The sequence below is a fragment of the Grammomys surdaster genome, unplaced genomic scaffold (genome assembly GCF_004785775.1).
Source record: "Grammomys surdaster isolate TR1022 unplaced genomic scaffold, NIH_TR_1.0 126163, whole genome shotgun sequence".
In the NCBI taxonomy this organism is placed as follows: domain Eukaryota; kingdom Metazoa; phylum Chordata; class Mammalia; order Rodentia; family Muridae; genus Grammomys; species Grammomys surdaster.
In genome coordinates, this window is record NW_021620970.1 from 7,473,397 (window position 1) to 7,493,531 (window position 20,135).

Here is a 20,135-nt window from a genome sequence, read left to right on the forward strand (position 1 = left end):
ATCCATGAGCATCTCCTCCATCCATGAGCATCTCCTCCATCCATGAGGATCTCCTCCATCCATGAGCATCTCCTCCATCCATGAGCATCTCCTGCATCCGTGCTGCAGTGCTTACAGCTTGCTCTTGTGTTGGTCTTGCGTAGGCACTCATGCTGTCTTATTGTGTAGCATGCGTTCCTTTGTTGTGTGAGAATTTAGATCTTTGGCCATTTAGAAAGAATTTTCATTCTCTCATGGATGTTGAGCTTTTTTTACCTCTCCCATAAATATCCCATAGTCTTCTCTTTTTTGTAGGGAAAAACAGAATATCAATAGCGAATTGGAATTTTACTAGTTTTCCATTAGGAATGAAAAAAATTAGCTTCTAAAAATGAATTGGTGTTTCTGTCTCTTCCAAAACTAATATGTTAGTGTTGGTTGATTGGCTATTGACTTTGAGTTCCACTTCTCCTTTCCTCTGGTTTATGGCTGCTTGTATGGCCCATCGGCTTGTGGTGATCTTAGCTGATGTGAGTCAGGGGCTGAGAGTCAGGGGCAAAATATTTGTTTTTCTCCTTTCAAATGTTTATACCTAGTACATCTTCTGTTTACTACAGTAAGAGGAAAAGTGAGAAAGTATGTCAAATAAAAAAGAGAGATTAATTCTGTCTTATATTTTATTTTAGTTAAAAGCATAAATGTACATATATATATGTATATATATATGTATATATATATATATTGACATTAAAGGCATGCAGCTCTACACCCAGCTTGTAAAAAGTATATATCTTAAAACCATAAAGCAGTGTTTTGTTTTTTTAATTTTTGAACACTAATATTTTGGGGGCTAGGATACTGACTTAGGTAGGGTTTCTGTTGCTGTGATGAAACACCACGACCAAAAGCAAGTTGGGGGAAGAAAGGGTTTATTCAGCTTTTACTTCATAATTTCTGTTCATCACTGAAGGAAGTTGAGACAGGCCGGGCAGGAATCTGAAGGCAGGAGCTGATCCAGAGGCCATGGAGTAAGCGTGGGTGATGCTTACGGGTCTGCTAATCATGGCTTGCTCTGCCTGCTCTCTCACAGAACCCAGAACTATCAGCCCATGGGTGGCTCCACCCACAATGGGCTGAGCCCTCCCACATCAATCACTAGATTAAGAAAATGCTCTAGAGGCTTGCTGTAGCTGGTTCTTATGGAAGCATTTTCTCAGTTGAGACTTCTTCCTCTCTGATAACTCTATCTTGTGTCAAGTTGACATAAAACTACAGACAAACAGTAATTAGATGATACATATCTACTTAATTTCACCCAGGTCAAAGCAAGGTGATACTGTTTCCTAAACCCCTTCTTCCCAGTGTTTCCCAAAAATCGTGTTGCTGAAGTCAAATACCCAGGTCCCTCTCCCCTTCACCCCTCCATCCCTCTGTCTCTCCCTCCTTCTCTTTCTAGTGCCAGGGATATTCAATCCAGAGCTCCGTGTATCTAGGAAGACACCCTCCCAGTGATCATTCTCAGTCTTAAGGCTCATTCATAATTTTTTTTCTTCAGTTATTGTACCTATAGAATATCAATTAGTCCGCTGAGTTTGCTTTCCAAATGTGTCTGAAGTCTGGCTCCTTTGTCTTTTCTACTATTTTAATTATATATATATATATGCTAAAATAGTCTTTAAACACTTCCTGGCTACACATCCCTTTGTGTTAGATACAAAACTCATTCATTGTAAATTTTGAAATACACAAAATTGAGTGTTCTGCTTTTCCTGTAACTAAATACTTGTAATTCTTAACAAAATACATGGTTAAAGGAAAGTTTTCTCTATAGAAGCATTTCAGCTAAATTAAAAAAGGAATATGATTTTAATATCAGCATTTTATAACCTTTAATGGAACAATATAATCTAATTAGGTACTAAGTGTCACTTGTAATGTCAGAGAGAGATTGTAATTTATCTGCTTCCTGGTTGAAGCCCATGACAAACTGAGGAGTAGTCTTTCAGAAATTTTAAACCTGAGTATGATTAAACATCCAGACTTAGCTGTGGCTTTATAGTGAATATGTGAAATAACAATTAAAAGCAAACAGAGCTGACATGGAGAACGTGTTAAGTCTGGAAAACCATGGAAAAAGCTCCTCCCTCCACAATAGTATGAAGAAAGAGAAGCCAACAGGGTAACCCGTAGATTATGAAGACTGTGGTCATAGTTACAGTGGGAGTTCTTTCCAAGATACATGGTAAAGTATGTGCATTGACAAGCAATTTAAAGGGTGAGCAGGGAACCGGAAAGGACACAAGCAAGAGTGGTTGAGTAAATAATTCGGAAACTCAGTGATGAATTGTACACAGTCATTTTTTTTTCATATATGTTTAAATCTGTCACTAAGTATTCAAAACAAACAACAAACAAAAAAACCAAAAATGTCATTTTACTTAGGCTGTAGCTCAAAGTCTCTACCGAGGATCTCCTGAGTCTGACTTCTACTCTCCTCAGGCTCACCACACCTGCCTCCCTTGTCCTTTGCTACTCCCAGGTTTATTTCCATCTTAACGTGATTCCTAGATGTATGCTATTCTCTCTGTCTAGAAATTTCTTTCCCCAGATCTCTAGTATGTGTCTCCTTTTGACATTCAAGTTTCATTTACACCCTAGAAGTTTATCAGAACACTTGCTAACACTTAATATCTTCTTTATATTTGTTATTGAATGATACTGGAATATCAGTTCTGTGGGGGTGAGGGGGTGCTGACTTCTTGTCTTGTCCAAGGCTAGGTTCCCAGTACTTTGTATGGTTGGCAGACGGGGCAGATGCCCTGGAATTGAGTGCACCAATGCTTGAAAAGCTGTTGAATCTTAAGAGCATTATTCATATATATTATCAATAATACATGCTACTGTTGCCTAGCAGAGGTATTTAAAATTCAGTTGGCATTCCTATTATTAATGTATTTCAAAGGCTCATGTATGAGAGAAAATTAGCTCTGTTAGCAAAGCTTCAGAAAAATTTAGAAAATGTCAAAATCTCTCATAGCATTTATATAAAAATATTTGTAGTTTGGATAATTAATGTTATATCTTGTCTACTCTTTCTTGTATCTAGATAAGTAGAGGTTAACGTTTATGAGGTTTATATGTGATATGAAAATTTGGCAAACAGTTCTTGGTTCATGTGAATGTCAATGAAATACATATAATTATACCTTCTATGAAGCGGGAACTAATACTTTATAAATAAGTGCATAGAAGAGATGAGATTGTAAAAATGTGAGCCCTCTTATTAAAAGAAAGCACCATAAAATGCCACCTAGTTATACATCACTCAACTGTGGCACTGTGTACTCAAGTGCCTTGTTTAGCAATTTCCTCACTGTGCGAACACCGGTTTGTCCTGATACACGCCCAGATGGTAGAGGTTCATCCCATGGTGTAGCCCCTTGATTCAGTGAAAGATATGAAAACTTGACCTGTTGAGCTAGAGAAAACCATATACTGTTTCCAGTCCCTTTGAAGTAAAAAATCTGCTGTACAGAAGATAACAAAATATATCATAGAACACGAAGACTATTAACAGTCACTTACCATGGTTGTCAGTTATGCACAGCACATAGCTGTCCAGTGCTAGATGTGACTGGAGGCTTAGTAGGGTTTTTTTATACCAACATCCTCACAATGTGCAAGTAGTCTGTTCAGCTAGCACACTGCAACAACTAAAGATGTTACTAGCAGCAGGGCTATTTCAGTTTCATTATAAGCTTACAGAACCACTATTCTTATAGGGTTCATATATCTCCCTCAGTGACTGCTGCATCCTGCCCTGGGTATTCCCCACAGCACAGGGGCTAGTGAGAGTTAGGTACATTTGGCCACGGCCAAGGTGGTTCCTCTTACTCTCTACCATGCCTGTCAAAGAAGCTCTTAGACCATGGCTTTCCCATTGGAAAGCTGGGGCAATTTTCTTCTCATTCTCACTGCTACCTAGTGCTGTACATCTGCAAACTTATTTCAGGTTTGGCCCCTTGTTAGGACAAATTAATTGTAGGCAGCTTTGCTTGTTTGCTCATTTCAAATTGGTTCATTCCAAATTCTTCTTGTTGCTGTGATAAAATATCCTGATAAAAGCAACTTAAAGGCTCTTTCTTGTGCTGGCTCACAAATCAAGGTTACAGCTCATCCTGGTGGGGCAGTCCTGACAGCAGAACCTAGCGATGCCAAGTCACAGTGACACTTGTTGGTTGCTGGGAGTGATGAGTGCTAGTGGTCATCTGCTCTCCACCCCGTCACTGTGTTTTCCAACTCAGTTGTCTAGTCTGAATAATCCCCACACATATGCCCAGAGGCTTGTATCAGAGACATCCAGACCCTGTCAAACTCAGTCAGTATCTACCACCACAAATGTACCTTGTGTCAACCTGACCCCTGGCATCACTATTAAACCACACTTCCACCATTTGTCCCCACAGACTCACAGTCATGACAGTGCAAGATGCATCCAGTCTAACTTCAAAAGACCCGTAGTCTTAGCTGTTCCTCTATTATTTAAAAGTGTGAGTTCAGGGGCTAGAGAGATGGCTTAGAAACTAAGACCACACATTTCTTCTACCGTAGACTTAAGCCTGGCTCCCTGTACCCACATTGGAAGAACACATCCTCCTGTGATTCCAACTCAAGGGATTTTGATGTTTAATCTGACCTCTGAAGGTATTGCACTGATGCAAACAGACACATCCAGTGACACATACACACTCACAACTGCACATGCACATGTGCCTGCCTGCACACACAGACAATACACACACACACACACACACACACACACACACACACACACACACATCTTTAAATATACAGTTTCTTCTAAGGCTCAGGTAATGTCTTAACTGTGAGCCCTGAACAATTAAAAAAACCAGTTATATAGTTCTACTAGAGTGTGGTACAGAGTAAACATTCCCATTCCAAAAGGAAGACTAGTTCATGGTAAAGAATCATTAGACCAGTGGTTTTCAACCTTCCTAATGCTGCAACCCTTTATATATAGCTCCTCATGTTGTGGTGAATGCCAGCCATAAATTTATTTTCATTGCTACTTTATAACTGTAATTTTGCTACTGTTATAAATTGTAACATAAATATCCCTGTTTTCTGATGGTTTGAGGTGACCCCTGTGAAAGGGTTGTTTGACCACAACCCACAGATTGAGAACAGCATTAGACTAAAGCAAAGTCCTCAGAATTAAACATAATTCCTGCAGTTCCATGTCAGACTGAATTTGCAAGATCACGTCCCTAGCTGGTTGTTTTTCACTTGGAAATCCTTGAACTAGATGGTGTTTTCACCGTTCCAGTACAATTGGATTGCGTGAGTCAGAGCCTTTGGTGGATTGGAGCTTGTCTGCAAGACTCTTGTTATTACAGAGCAGGAGGTTTCTCTCTAATGGAGCCAATTCTGTAAGAAATATATTCTTTTCCTGTACCCTCCTTGCTTGAAACTTTAACCTTTCTTGTGTCCTTCTCTTCACCAGACTGCATGTTTCTTCTTCCCCAATGTGGAACTGGGTGAGAGTGGCAAGTGGCAGCAACATCACAGCCTATACTACAGTACCTCAAATATCCCTGACAAGCTAATCAGTCCTCACTCAAGTCTATCAGCCTCAATTCTCAGGCACAAGCAGAAGGCAGCTAGGTTTTGGTTGTTGTTTTGTTTGTTGCCAGAGTACCACAAAAATGCTGCTTAGACCAGTTCTGATAGAAGTTCTATTCCTGTCAAAAATCTCATGAAAAAGAGCCACTGTTTATGTTTTCTTGTTGTTCTTTCAGTTCCCTCAACAGGGCCCATTTAACTCCTCATGCAGCAATCTTACCCCCTCCATTGTCTGTGCAGCTCCCTGGGGTTTTCATATTAACTTTAGAATATAGGTTCTAAGGTGGCAAAGCCTAAGTTTCAAGAATCTCCCACTGGACTCTTAGGATATTGTACATATAGAATCATATCATCTGGGAAAAGATAAATTGACTTTTCTGCATTTTTTTAAAATTTTTATTGGATATTGGATAAATTGGAAATAAAATATTGGCATACAACCAGAAGATGCTCCAACATATAACAAGGACATATGCTCCACTATGTTCATAGCAGTCTTATTTAATAAATTGGAGAGGAAGAAGTCAAAATATCACTATTTACAGATGATATGATTGCATACTTAAGTGACCCCAAAATTTCCACCAGAGAACTCCTAAACCTTATAAACAACTTCAGCAAAGTGGCTGGTTATAAAATCAACTCAAACAAATCAGTAGCCTTCCTCTACTCAAAGGATAAACAGGCTGAGAAAGAAATTAGGGAAATGACACCCTTCACAATAGTCACAAATAATATAAAATACCTTGCTGTGATTCTAACCAAGCAAGTGAAAGATGTGTATGACAAGAACTTCAAGTCTCTGAAGAAAGAAATAGAAGAAGATCTCAGAGAATGGAAAGATCTTCCATGCTCATGGATTGGCAGGATTAATATAATAAAAATGGCCATCTTGCTGAAAGCAATCTACAAATTCAATACAATCCCTGTTAAAATCCCAACTCAATTCTTCACAGAGTTAGAAAGAGGAATTCTCAAATTCATTTGGAATAACAAAAAACCCAGGATAGCGAAAACTATTCTCAAGAGTAAAAGAACTTCCGGAGAAATCACCATCCCTGACCTCAAACTGTACTACAGAGCAATAATGATAAAAACTACATGGTACTGGTACAGAGACAGGCAGGAAGATCAACAGAATAGAAATGAAGATCCAGAAATGAACCCACACACCTGTGGTCACTTGATCTTTGACAAAGGAACTAAAACTGTCCAGTGGAAAAAGGACAGCATTTTCAACAAATGGTGCTGGTTCAACTGGAGGACAACATGTAGAAGAATGCAAATTGATCCATTCTTATCTCCTTGTACAAAGCTCAAGTCCAAGTGGATCAAGGACCTTCACATAAGACCAGATACACTGGAACTAATAGAAGAGAAGGTGGGGAAGAACCTTGAATATTTGAGCACAGGGGAAAAGTTCCTGAACAGAGCACTGATGACATATGCTGTAAGGTCAAGAATTGACAAATGGGACCTCATAAAATTGCGAAGTTTCTGTAAGGCAAAGGATGCTGTCAATAGGACAAAAGAGCAACCAACAGATTGAGAAAAGATCTTTACCAATCCCACATCCAATAGAGGGCTAATATCCAATATATACAAAGAACTCAAGAAATTAGACTCCAGACAACCAAATAACCCTATTAAAAAATGGTTTACAGAGCTAAACAAAGAATTCTCAACTGAGGAAACTCGAATGACTGAAAAACACCTAAAGAAATGTTCAGCATCCTTAGTCATCAGGGAAATACAAATCAAAACAACCCTGAGATTCCACCTGACACCAGTCAGAATGGCTAAGATCAAAAACTCAGGTGATAGCAGATGCTGGCGAGGATGTGGAGAAAGAGGAACACTCCTCCATTGTTGGTGGGATTGCAGGATCGTGCAACCACTCTAGAAATCAGTCTGGCGGTTCCTCGGAAAATTGGACATAGCATTATCTGAGGACCCAGCAATACCACTCCTAGGCATATACCCAGAAGATGCGTCAACATATAACAAGGACATATGCTCCACTGTGTTCATAGTAGTCATATTTATAATAGCCAGAATCTGGAAAGAACCCAGATGTCCTTCAACAGAGAAATGGATAAAAAAAATGTGGTATATTTACACAATGGACTATTACTCAGCTATTAAAAACAATGAATTCAAGAAATTCTTAGGTAAATGGATGGAACTAGAAAGTATCATCCTGAGTGAGGTAACCCAATCACAAGAGAACACACATGGTATTCACTCACTGATAATTGGATATTAGCCCAGAAGCTTGAAATACCCAAGATTCAACACACAGACAACATGAAGCTCATGAAGAAAGAAGACCAAGTGTGGGTGCTTTGGTCCTTCTTTAAAGGAGTAAAAAATACTCAAGGGAGCAAATATGGAGACAAAGTGTGGGACAGAAACCGAAGGAGGGGCTGTCTGGAGACCATTCTACCTGGGTATCCATCCCATGTGCAGTTACCAAAGGTAGAAGCTGATGTGGAAGTCAGGAAGTGCATGCTGACAGGAGCCTGATATAGATGTCTCCTTAGAGATCTACCAGAGTCTGACATATTCAGAGCCAGATGCTCACAGCTAACCATTGAACTGATCAAGGGGTTCCCAATGGAGGGGTTAGAGAGAAGTAGCTGAAGGAGCCAAAATGGTGTGGGTCCCCATGAGGAGAGCAACAATACCAACCAACCAGAGTTCCCAGGGTCTCAACCACCAGCCTGGGAGCACATAGGGAGGGACCCATGGCTCCAGCTGTGTATGTAGGGGAGGATGGCCTTGTTGGGCATAGGTGGGAGAGGAGATCCTTGGTCCCATGATGGCTGGATGCCAAATGTGGGGGAATTTGTGGGTTGAGAGGTGGGCGTGGGGTGTAGGTGGGGTACATCCTTATAGAAGCAGGAGGAGGGGGATAGAATAGGGGGTTACTGGATATTTTATTTACTTTTCAGATGTTATCCCCTTACCCCATTTCCCCTCCCTAAAAAACCCCTATCCCATCCCCCTCCTTCTTTTTGTTTATATACCATTTTAATTACATGCAAGTATTAAGGTCAGTTCCAGGTTGAGGGTCTGGCAATACAATAGATGCAAATAGTCAGGAACAAGCAAGACAATAAACATAAATAGTCAAAGAACAAGCAAGGCAATAAACAAAATTTCATGAACACTGTAGTGATCACTGTTTCTAAGGGCTTATCAGGATGACCAAAATATCTGATCCTACTTCCCTGTCCTAGCCCAAAGTCCTCTTCATATCTGAAGCCTACTTCCTTGTTCCAGCCTAAAATTTAGATTCCTACCTGAAATTACTTCTTTGTTTTAGCCTAATGTCAGATTCCTGGTTGAAGACTACTTCTTTGTCCTTGGCCAATGACATATCCCTGCCAAGCAGTCCATTTCCTTGTCCTTGGCCCATGTCAGATTCTTGCCAAGCAGCCCCAAAGGCTTTCTGCCTCTCTCCCTTTTTTATTTCATTAACAAGACTGAGCCTGTCTTAGGTCGTTCTGACAAGAATGCCTCCCTTACCCATTGTGGAATATGCATTATCCAAAGCAATGCACCTGTATCTTAGGTTGGTAAGGTTCTATGCAGAAACTTACCTGTCCTTAGCTTGCCAGCCTGTTAATTTAATAACTCTGTCTGGAGGTCCATTTTCAGGTTGAAGCCATGTACTCTGGCTGCCAACATGTTGATGTTGTTAAAGAAAAGCTTTAACACAATGTGCAGGAATAAAAGTATACCCAGTACAAAAAAAGCTAGCATAATCAAGCTATATATGCCATTCTTGAAGCTTGACCAAAATAGAAATACAGACCTTAGGCCATGGGTAATTTTATCAGCAGTATCTGCCGCATCAGTGCTCAGCAGATCAGCATTTTTTAAATTCATAAGCTCAGTATGCAAAGTTAAAACATCAAGAGAGGTGTTAGAATTATGCCAAAGACACTGCAAGTGTCTTTAAACTTTTTCCTAATTATAATGACTGTAAATTTTAGAACTAACATGAATCCAATGGTATTCGGCATGATACTTGAGATGGCTCCTTACCCTTAAATTCTGAACCTCCTTCCAATAATTTGAATAGGATAAAGAACATCAATCCGTTCTTCCATTGCCCATCTAAATCCTCTTGTATATTCAACACATTAGTAACATTTTTTTTTTGCTAAATGATTAACAAAAGTAGCTGTCTTAACTTCTTGTGTCAAAGCAATTGCAGAAGCAATGGTGCTAGCAATTACTGTAATTAAAGCTGTTATGCCAGCAATAATTAAGCCCACTACCCTCTTGCTTCTGCTTAAAGCCTGAGTCACTTCTTCCAGTACTTGCAAGCTTTTTTTTCAGATGACCAAGGTTCTGTGATACTCAGGGCAATAAAACAAAAGCTGGTTGATAGATCTCAAGTCTATCATGACAACTAAACTTGTGCACTGTCTCACAGTTGCCTGTCTTGAGTAGTAGCAGGTGGTCAGTGGTGCTTCTGATCTACCATCTTGGACTCCTCTCTCGTTAATTTCTACATTGCACAGTAGCATGCTAGAGCCTTACCATCCGATTCGTTTCCTTCAGCTTTTGTTGTGACTAATGTGTCAGACTCAGGTTGGCATTCTGTTGTTTACACCACTGGAGATGGAGATAGGTCAGGAAAAATTAGTGTACCAGTCTTACTGATCTTTGACATAATTTTTGTTTGAAAAGGACCTAGTGGTACTTACATATCAGTATGGTCTTGCCACTTTTATTGATGATAGATTGGGATGACTGTCATCAGGATGACACACAGCACACTCACCGGTTTGTCTGTCTTCCTTTCCTCCTTTCATGAGGGCAGGGGCATCAGCAGTGTTACACATTGCCATAGTGTAGAGAACAATCTAGAAAACTGTGCTTGGTACTCTGTTGGCCTATATTTTAATTTACAATTAAACTCCATATTAATTATCTTTCATACTCAGCCGTTTATACATAATGGCTTTAAGCATACATACTAACGTGTGATCTCTAATATATGATTACTGTGAACTCACCAGGTACCTGTTGAGGCAGGAACAAATTCTAGATACAGAAGAGCGTTTACTTGCTCATCAGGTGCAAAGTTACTGTGAGCAGCATACTGTAGTGATCTTGTACTTAACTGAATGGAGAAACAGCTGCTCACTTAATGCCTTTTAATAGGATGTACAAAACTCACCCATTCCCTCATTTCTTTGTAATTTCATGATCTAGGTTTCTTGACTGTCTTTGGTAATCCTGAAGTAATTATGTAGTCCTGGAAGTTCTGATGTGCTTTTAAGTTTGCCCTTGGGAATCAGGTTGTTTTGTGTTCACAATTTCCCCCAGTCCTCCACCTCTCTTCCTTCTGTTTTTGACATCTCTAGCCCAGTTCTAATACTTGTAGCCATTCATCTTTCTCAACTTCTTTTGGATTAAAAGAAGTTGCAGTTAAGCTGTGTGGCAGTGGGTTTTACTCAATGATGCCAATGAAAGTAAATGTATTTTTTTCTATACAGCTTTAACCACAGTTAAAATATGGGTGTCATCAAAATGTAGCACTTTGTTATTCAAACAACAGGTGGGACCTCTTTTCTGCTCACTTCTTAGTCCCTGTTTTTTGTTATTTGCATATTTTTGTTAAACTTGACCACATATTTCCATGCTCACTTTTTTTAAATGTATTTTTTATTAGATATTCTACTTATTTATATTTCAGATGTTATCCTTTTTCCCCATTTCCCCAACCCCCAAAAACTCCCTATCCCATCTCCCCTCCTGCTGCTTCTATGAGGGTGTGGCCCCACCCATCTACCAACTCCCCCCTCCTCACCCTCGAATTCCCCCAGAGTGGGACATCCCACCTTCACGGGACCAAGGACCTCCTTTCCCACTGATGCCTGACAAGGCCATCCTCCACTACATATACAGCTGGAGCTATGGGTCCCTCCAAGCATGTTCCCAGGCTGGTGGTTTAGACCCTGGGAGCCCTGGTTGGTTGGTATTTTTGCTCTTCCCATGGGTTCACAAGACCTTGTGTTGGAGTTTTCCATCTATTATCCTTTATAGGGCTGGATTTGTGGAGAGATATTGTGTAAATTTGGTTTTCTTATGGAATATCTTGGTTTCTCCATCTATAGTGATTGAGAGTTTTGCTGGGAATGGCATTTGTGTTCTCTTATGGTCTGTTTGACATCTGTCCATGATCTTCTGTCTTTCATAGTTTCTGGGGAGAAGTCTTATAGGTCTGCCATTATATGTTTCTTGACCTTTTTCCCTTACTGCTTTTAATATTCTTTCTTTGTTTTGTGCATTTGGTGTTTTGATTATTATTATATAATGGGAGGAATTTCTTTTCTGGTCTAGTCTATTTGGAGTTCTGAAGGCTTCTTGTATGTTCATGGGCATCTCTTTCTTTAGGTTAGGGAAGTTTTCTCCTATAATTTTGTTGAAGATATTCACTGGTTCTTTAAGTTGGGAATCTTCACTCTCTTCTATACCTGTTATCCTTAAGTTTGTTCTTCTCATTGTGTCCTGAATTTCCTGGATGTTTTGGGTTAGGAGCTTTTTGCATTTTGCATTTTCTTTGACAGTTGTGTCAATGTCTTCTTTGGCATCTTCTGTACCTGAGATTCTTCTATCTCTTGTATTCTATTCTGTTGGTGATGCTTGCATCTGTGAACCCTGATCTTTTTCCTGGGTTTTCTATCTCCAGGGTAGTCTCCTTTTGTGATTTCTTTATTGTTTCTACCTCCATTTTTAGATCCTGGATGGTTTTGTTTAATTCCTTCACCCTGTTTGGTTGTATTTTCCTGTAATTCTTTAAAGGATTTTTGTCTTTCCTCTTTAAGAGCTTCTACCTGTTTACCTGTGTTCTCCTGTATTTCTTTAAGGGAGTTATTTATCTCCTTCTTAAAGTCTTCTATCATCATCATGAGAAGTGATTTTAAATCTGAATCTTGCTTTTCCCGTGTGATGGGGGTATCCAGGACTTGCTATGTTGGGTGAACTGTGTTCTAATGATATCAAATAACCTTGGTTTCTGTTTCTTACATTCTTGGGCTTGCCATCTTCTTATCCCTAGTGCTCCCTGCACTCACTGTCTCTGACTGGACCTGTCTCTCCTGTTTTCTTGGTTGTGTCAGAGCTCCTCAGAGTCCAGCTGTCTCTGTGATCCTGAGATCCTGCATGTCAGAGCCCCTGGGAGTCAGGCTGCCCCTGGAATCCTATAATCCTATGATCCTGGGCGTTTTAAAGCTCCTGGGAGACCACCTTCCTCTACGAACCTGGTGGTGTTAGAGCTCCTGAGATTCTAGCTTCCACAACGATCTTGGGCGTTTTAGAACTCTTGGGAGTCCAGCTTCCTCTGGGTGGTGTGGGATTGGTTGCAGAGGTAATGCCCAAGGTCTGCTCAGTGCACTGGTTCAGATCAGAAGGAATTCGTGACAGTGGGTCATGGTATGGTGTCTTTATGGGAGAAACCCAGCTAGGAGTCAACTACTCTGAGTACAGCAGATCCTCTGGGATAGGTCTGAATATGGTGTCTTCCCGGGAGCAGACCAGCTATCTCCATGCTCACTTTCACTCTAAAGAATTTTGCCTTTGATTTTCAAAAAAGCATTTACCTGTTTTAATCACCAAGGCGTTTGCAAAAGAGATTTTAGAGATTGTTTGGGCAATTTTGGAATATGGCAACACCACAAATGCATGAATATTTTGATAGTATTTATCTGTAAGAATAGACTTTACCATTGTGTTTGTTACAAGATTTTTAAATTTTATTTACATGATACACTAAAAACAGCTTCTCATTGTGTGAATAGTACTGCCTAATTAGCGGAGTCTTTTGTTTTTGAATTTATAATCTTATTTCCTCTTTAAAAACAAAACCACAGAAAGGCAGACAAAATGTGTAGACATTCTTGGAGAAATATTTGACTTCCGACTTCAGCTTCTTTATCTGTAAACAGTGACGTGCTAGAATGCTTGTCTCTGGAGTACTTTCCTGATCTAATGGTCTCTGTATTACCACTCTGAAGTGCGGAAGCAGCGGAAACAGGCTGTTTAGATTGAAATGGTGAGTTGCTAATACAACTTTGATGTCTGCCTTCCTAATTAGCGTGCTGGCAGATATTCGCACACAGCTCTCTTGACTGTCATTCTTTCCTTGTTGAAATAAAACAGTTTTTAAAAATTATGTTACAAGTAACTGTTTTAAAATTTCAAGTATATTTCTGCATATCAAAGAATTCTCATTGTACTTCAGTAGATTCTTAACATTTACCAAAGGGAGAGAGGTCCCATAAGGGGCAGTTTCCCCAGTAACATATCTGAATATAACAATGTATGTGAGGCAGGGGCATGGCTCATTCATTTAGTTAAGTGTTTGCTTTGCAGACAAGGAAGGCCTGAATTTGAGCCCAGAAGCTACCTTTTAGAAAAATGATTTTGGAAATCAAAAAGGTTTGTAAATCAGAAGTAAATAAATTTCACTTTTCGTTTCAGCTATAAGGTATTCCTTAGTGTATATGTGCCCTATTTTCATTATCCATTCATCTTTGAAGGACATTTAGGTTGTTCCTGTTTCATAGCTATTATTACTAGGGCAGCAATGAGCATGGCTGAGCGAGGATCTGTGGCACCAGTGTCCACCTCGTTTGGGCATGTGCTGAGGGTAGGATAGCTGGAACGTGGTAGATTTACTTTTGCCTTGGGGCGTCTCCTGTCCTCTGGAGTGGCTGTGCCTTCTGTACTCGCACCTACAGTGAGTCAGGCTCCTCTTCTCATTCACCTCAGCAGCATTTGTGGCCAGCTGTTTTGATCTTGGCCATTCCAACCGAGATGAGCTGGAATCTCTGTTGTTCTCACTTGCATTTTCCTAATTGCTAAGGATGATGAACACTTTTTGGAGAGTTTTCTTAGACATTTTTGCTTCACCTTTTGAGAACTCTGTTTAAATCTCTAGCCAACTTTTAATTGGGTGGTGTGTTTCCTTTACTTGGTTTTTTTGAGTTCTTTGTGTATTTTAGATATCGATCCTTTGTCAGGTGTGTGTCTGGCAGAGATTCTCTTCCATCCTGTGACCTCTTCACTCAGTCGATTGTTGCCCTAGATGTACAGAAGCCTTTGTGCTTTAGAGGCCTTGCCTACCAACTGTTGGCCTTAATTCCTCTGTAAATGTGGCCTTCTTCAGAAAGTTCTTTTCTACAGTGATCTTGTGAGTCACTGCCTGTTTTCATCTAGCAATCTTAGTGTTTCAAACTTCAAACTGAGTCTTTGATTTACTCAGATCTTATTTTTGCACAAGGAGATAAACATGGGTCTAGTTTCGTTTTTTGTTTGTTTGTTTGTTTTTGCACTTTGGACATTCAGTTTTTTTCTAGCACCATTTGTTGACAATGCTGTCGCTTCTTCCAGTGTATATTTTTACTTATGTCAAATATACTCATATTTGGATTCTCTACTTTATTCTGTTGGCTTACATGTCTATTTTTGTGCCAGTACCACATGGTTTGTATTACTATAGCTCTATAATAAATCTTGAAGTCTAGATTATCCGTCCTTCCTGTATGATTTCCCCCCACAGGATTGCTTTGGCTATCAGCTGTTTTCTGGTTCCATGTGAGTTCAGCATGAGTTTTCCTGTTTCTGTTAAGAACTCTATGGGTATTTTGATTGGGTTACATTGAGTCTATCAGTGGATTTTGGTAGATTGATCATTTTCACAGTATTAACCCTGACAATCTGTTAACATGGAGGCCTTTCCATTCTCTAGTGTTGTTCTCAGTCTTTCTTCAGAGACCTGAAGGCTTCTTTGGAGAAGTCTCTCACCTCCGTGATTATGTTTATCCATGATATTTTATTGTTTGATGCTATTGCAAATCAAGGTGTGCCTATGACTTGTCTCTCTTAGTGTCTTTGTTGTTGCTGTATAAAGACTTTACGGTTTTTCCAAGTTGATTTTAAACCCTACTACTTTGCTGAAATTGTTGATTATTCCTAGATGTTTACTGGTAGAAGTTTTGGGATCTCATATCATATAATTTAAAAATAGGGATATTTTGATTTATCCTTTTCTACTTGTATCCCTTTAATTTCCTTCTTTTGCCTTATTGCTCTGGGTAGTGGTTCCAGAACTGTATTAAAAAGGAATGGGATAGTGGGCAGGCCTGTCTTGTTCCTGATTTTAATGGAATTGCCTCGAAATTTTCTCTAGTTATGATAGTATTGTCTGTGGGTTTGTCTTGTACAGCCTTTGTTATGTTGATGTATATTCCCTCTGGTCCTGCTCTCTCTAGGAATTTTATCATAAAGGTATGTTGGATTTTGTCAAGAGTCTTTCTGCATCTATTGAGATGATTATATGATTTTTATCTTAAGTTCATTTATATTATTATGTTTATTGGCCTTAGTATGTTGAACCAACCCTGCATTTCTGAATAAACCCCACTTTATCATAATGGTCTTCTTGATATGTCCTTGGATTTGGTTTGCTAGTATTTTACTGAAGATGTTTGCATCTGTGTTTATCAGGGCTCTCCATGTGTAGTTTTAATTTTTGTTATTGTTTTGTCTTAACCTGGTTTGTGTATTAGAGTGATGCCAGCTTTGTAGGAGTTTGGGAGTGTTCCTTCTGTTTAGTTTTCTTCTTTCTTCCCTCCCTCTCTCCCTCCCTTCCTCCCTCCCTCCCTTCCTTCCTCCCTCCCTCCCTCCCTTCCTTCCTTCCTTTCTTCCTTTCTCTCTCTCTCTCTCTCTCTCTCTCATAGTTAAAGAAGGATCAGTTGTTTATCTTCTTTGAAAGTCTGGTAGGTTTCCACTATGAATCCGTCAGGCAGGGCCTGGACTTTTTGTTAGTAGGCTTTTTTGTTGCAAGGCTTTCCCCACCTTGTTTCAATCTTCTTTGTTATGGAGCCTTTCTGGTTGTTGATTTCTCGGTTTAACTTGTTACTTTGGATGAATAAAGAAATTCATCAACTTGTTTTAGATTTCCCAACATAATGAAATCACAGCTTTTAAAGTTCTCCCGTATTATGTGTTTCTTTCATATGATTCTGTTTATTTGAGTCCTCTCTTTTGATTAGTTGGGTCAAGGGTCTATCAATCTTGTTAATTTTCTCAAAAAAAAAAAAAACCCTAGCTCTTAGATTCATTGATACTTTGTATTATTTTGTTTCTATTCATTAATATCTATTTTGATTTTTATCATTTATTGTTGTCAACTAGGATTCAATTTGGTTTGTTCTTGTTTTTCCAAATCTTTGAGTTACATCATTAAGTTACTTATTTGTGTTCTTTATGATTTTTTTAATGTAGACACTTAGAGGCACCAATTTCCTTTACAGAGCTGCTTTTTAGTGTGTCCCAGAGAGTTTGTTATGTTGTGTTTTCATTTTGTACTATGATTATTTTAATTTCTCTCTTGATTTCTTCTTTGACCCAGTCATCATTCCTTCCAGTAATGAGTTGTTTCATCTCCATGAGTCTATACATTTACATACATTTATTAGAGATTTATTGGCCATAGATTTTAACTTTTATTGCATAATGGTCAAATAGAATACGTGGGATTCCTTCTTTCTTTTTTCTTTCTTGTTTTCTTTTCTTCTTTTGTCTTTTCTTTTGCTAATGTTTGCTTTGTGGTCCAGCATGCGGTCTGCTTTAGAGAAGCTTCCGTGTGCATCTACACACAGATGACAAAAGTGGACTCACACTTGTACTTACTCATATATTTGTATGCACATAGGTACATATAACAATAATTAAAAAAAAAAAAAGGAGCTACCAGTGAGAGGCTAGAAGGGGACATGGGAGTGTCTTACATAGGGTTTCTATTGCTGTGATGAAACACCATGCCCAAAAGCAGGCTGGGAAGCAAAGGGTTTATTTGACTTGTATTTCTCATTGCAGTTTATTATCAAAGGAAGTTAGGGTAGGAACTCACAGCGGGCAGGAACCTGGAGGCAGGAACTGATGTAGAGACCATGGAGGGTACTGCTTACTGACTTGCTCAGCCTGCTTTCTTACAGAACTCAATTGGGCCCTTGCCCATCAACCACTAATTAAGAAAATGCCCTACAGTTGGATTCTATGGAAGCATTTTTCTCAGTTAGGTTCCTTCCTTTGATAAAACTCTAGCTTGTGTGTCCACTTGACATAAGACCAGCCAGCACAGAGGGGTCTGAGAGAGGGCAGGTATGAGGGGCCAGAGGGAAGAAAGGGAGGAAGGGAGCAGATGTAATTAATTCTATTTCAATTGACAATACATTTACAGAGTAAACAAATTCCACATATAGCCAAAGAAAAAAATAGGACCAGATTCCTATGTGACATTCTCTTTTATTCTTCTCTTTGCTTCAACATTGGTTGTTATGTGTATAAAAGTCACAGAATAAGGTGTATAATAAGTCACAGCTTGATTTTTTTGGCTAAGTATGTATCTCTCATATGTGGGTACAAAGAAGGTCTATTTGTACTGTGCAATTAGGTTAGAGCTGCAACCTTCTGAGTTGGAGTTAAAACCCCTTCCTACTCTGCTCCTGAGGAGCTGTGTGTGGGCAGTCTCCTCAGCAATTCAAGACTGCATCTGTTGAACCAGTACAACACTGATGTTGCTATAACTTACCAGCCCCCGGGGGAGATACAGTATGGTACTTAGGAGGGAATCCAAAGTTGACTGTGGTTCAGTGTGAATTTAAATCTCGTTTTGTGAAGTTCAGCTAAATTAACAGATAGAAATGCGGTCATTCCGTAAGTAAAATTTCTTAAACATGCTAAGACGGACCCATTTTTGTCGTATGCAGTATACCTGCTTTCTTCTTATTTGTAAAGTATTTATTTTCTTATTTTACTGTTTTGAGAGAAAAAATACATTTTGCTCACTTTTTCTGTAAGCAATTCTCCACACCCTTTTCTTTCCCAGCAGCAGATCATTAGCACTCTTTTTCTTTTTTTCTTGAAATGGTTGAAAGTGTCTTAATGATCACTGAATCTGGAGTCCTGTCTTTTACAGATGAAACTAAAGTCCACAGAACTCAATAGTCTGACCTCTGGCCACATAGCTAATTTATCACAAAATTATTACAATGTAGATACACTATTCTTCCCAACTCAAATTCTTTTTTGGTGAACAGATGCCTGGATTCGGTTCTTATGTCCTAAGTTCACATGCTTAGCTTTTTCTAGAGTCCATTTTCAGTGTGCTTTTTCAAATTAAAATTAACGTATCAGAATTAAAAACCCACAAGCCTCAATATAATAGGTTGTATTTAAAATATAGCTTCATATGCAGCTCAGATTCTCACAGTTGGTTTCTTATTTGATGATTTTGATCTTCGCATTTAAACATGGAATTTACTGACCTAGTTTCAAAAATATGTTCAAAAGCTACAGATATTTTTGAGAAACTATTTAAGTATTTTCATCTGTTCTTGTAGATGGTTTATTGGGATTTAAGTGATTGGCCCACATAATTTTCCTATCTAGGTATTTGGTGGAATGGCACTGATTTCAAACAAGACCTGTTTGATGGCAAATTATTGGGAGCTGAAATACTCTTCATCAGCACAAAGCTGAGAAATTTGTGCCTAAGATTTCCATGGTTACTAGGACCCCTACTTTCTAATATAAAAGATTCTCAAGGTATGGAGAGGGAGCATAGCCATGCCCAGAAGTGTTCTCTTCTGTTAAGAGACATACTATGGGATTGCGAATATGTCTATAGGCATATGACCCTGAACATGCCATATCTCATCTGAAATTTGGAAGATAGTTATATAAAAATAATAACTCAATGCTGAAAGAGATGTTTTACATTTTAGAAATATGGAAAAAAATCTGTGAACTTCCTAATTTGTAAAATTTGCCTAGGAGAGCTGATGTCAGGTTAAATGCATCTTCTATACTCGTTTTCTAGTCCATTTTTTGTTTCAAAAGCAGAATCCCTTGAGGCTGAATAATTTATAAGAAAATGATCATTTAACCCATAGTTTGGTAGGCTGAAATGTCAAGATCATTGTCCTATCTATTTGGCTCCTGGTTGGAGCCCCTTGTACATCACAACATGGTGGGGAGCATTATGGTAGGAACCCATGCAAGACTATCAGCTCATGGTGAGACAGGAAGATAGATAGATAGATTCGGGGCTAGATTTGCTCTTTTGTAATAGCTCTCTCTAAGAACTAACCCATTCTCTTGGATCAGTATTAATATCTTTAGTGATAGTTACATTTGTAACCTAATTACCTTGCATTACAGACTTAATCATGTGACGAGTCCTTAAAATGCCTACAAAGTAAGAACCTACTGTCGATGGTACTGGGAGATTAGCTATATTAAATCAAATAATTCTTGTTGTTATTGAATATCTGTTTTCATTATGCTTATTATTATAATTAGTATGCTTTATTTTAATGATAGGATAATGCTATACTAATGCAAACAAATAAATATGAAGCAAATCTTCTAGGGGACAAAAGCCAAGACGTCCTCAGACAGAGCGTAAGCTCTGTATAAACGGA

The 20,135-nt window shown here is 38.9% G+C and overlaps 1 protein-coding gene across 1 annotated transcript in view; it reads left to right on the forward strand.

Annotated features, from left to right (window-relative positions):
- Nubpl (nucleotide binding protein like) overlaps positions 1-20,135 on the forward strand; it is a 176,792-nt gene that overhangs the window by 111,303 nt on the left and 45,354 nt on the right. The gene's annotated exons all lie outside the window — the stretch shown is intronic.